We start from the raw sequence: 1862 nt of genomic DNA, 5'->3' as shown, positions 1-1862 counted from the left end.
AAAGCGGACCATTTTTCTGCCTGCCCAAACAAACTAACTTAAGAAACCAATCAAGCCACAGGAAAACCAAATACCACAAGTAGACCAGAGACTCCACCAAGAGACTAGTTATAGACACAAGGGAGATACAGGATCTTCCCATTCAACACTCCCCCCCACCCCGCCAAATAACCCTTTCTTTGTACCTTTTTATTAACTTGTAATTTTTTAAAAAATTGTTTTCTATTAATATTTTATTCCTTTTATAATTTTTATTTTAGGTGTATATGTATGTGCACTTTTGTATTTTTATTTTATCTCTACTGAACTTTTGATCCTTTTCCTTTCTTTCTTTCTTTCTCATTCTTTTCACTTTTTCTTCTCTTCATTCTCTTTTGGGTGACTTAATTGCTGTTCTGCTCATCCTCAGACATACCCTTCATTGATTATTAGACCTTATTCCACATTGTTTACACACTTAATCCAGAAATTTATTACTTATTTCAAAAACTCTTAGGCTTAAATTCCTTAATAAGTATATTATCTCATAATACCTATATAATATTATAATTATTTTTTATTTTTATTTTTATTATAAGTATTTTTAGTTCTTCATATCTCCTTTCTATTCCTCCTCTCCTCTCATCCTTTTCCCATTCTTCACTCAATATTACTTCTTTAAACTTGAATAATTTTTGTGTTTCACTTTTTAAATTTAAATTTTGGTTTTTCCATTTTTTCCTGCCTCTTTTATTTTCTCTTCTCTTTCTCCTATCATTCTGTTCAATCCATTTTCCCCTTTGAGATTAAGACTTGGTTGATTTCACTCTCCGTTTCCCTATCCACATCTCTCTAATCCTATTTTTCTCCTTTTCTCCCTAAAACTAATCATTTCTGGTTTGTCAAATTCTACTTTGCTGTTCTTAGCCCATTAATAAATTGTTCTTTTATGTTGAATAGATTGTATCTCTTGAAATAGATTGTATCTGTCGACTTTTGACTATGCAACTACAGGACTTTGGTTGATGCTTGCCTTAAAATACTAGCAAAAAACTGGTGTTACTTTCATATCAAATAGAGCCATTCATGGAATCTATTAAAAGACAGCTGAAAAAAGTCAGGGAGACCCGAAAGGGAATGTTGAATGGAGTCCAACAGAAGGAATTAGAGTCCAAGGAAACCATAACCAATCAACTAAGTCCTGTGAGAATAAACATTGAACACTAAATTAAGGAAGTAAACAAATTCATACAAGATCTAAAACAAAGCTCCAACAAAGAATTTGAAGCCATCAAAGCTGACCAATTAGAAGGAAAAGAAATAAAAAAAAGTAGAAATTCTTGACAGTAGGTTAGACCATGCACAAGTCTGAAACTCGGGGATTGAAGACAGCCTATATATTATAGAGGAAGAACATACAACTATCTAAGACAAATCCAAGAAATATAATAGATCTATTCAACATTTGGAAGACACAAACAGAAAGCCTAATCTGAGGATAATAGGTGTAGAGGAGCTCATGGAAACAGAAGGTCTAGGAAATTTGTTTCACAGGACCCTAGCAGAAAGCTTCACAAACATGCAAAAAGATAGGCCTATTCAGATACAAGAAGCTTTTAGAACCCCAAATAGACCAGACCATAACAAGACATCACAACTACACATTATAATATCCACAGGATCAATTCAGACCAAGGAAAAGATCCTTAAAGTTGTCAAGGAGAAAAGATCAATCACCTATAAGGGAAACCAATTAGAATCACCTCAGATTTCTCAGCAGAGACAATTAAAGCAAGAAGAGCCTGGAATGATGTAGGCCATGCCCTAAAGACAAACAACTATCAACCAAGAATACTGTACCCAGCTACACTCTCCTTCATAAC

Source organism: Dipodomys spectabilis, unplaced genomic scaffold, assembly GCF_019054845.1.
Source record: "Dipodomys spectabilis isolate Male_0828 unplaced genomic scaffold, ASM1905484v1 ptg000012l, whole genome shotgun sequence".
Lineage (NCBI taxonomy): Eukaryota > Metazoa > Chordata > Mammalia > Rodentia > Heteromyidae > Dipodomys > Dipodomys spectabilis.
This window is presented reverse-complemented; position numbering follows the sequence as displayed.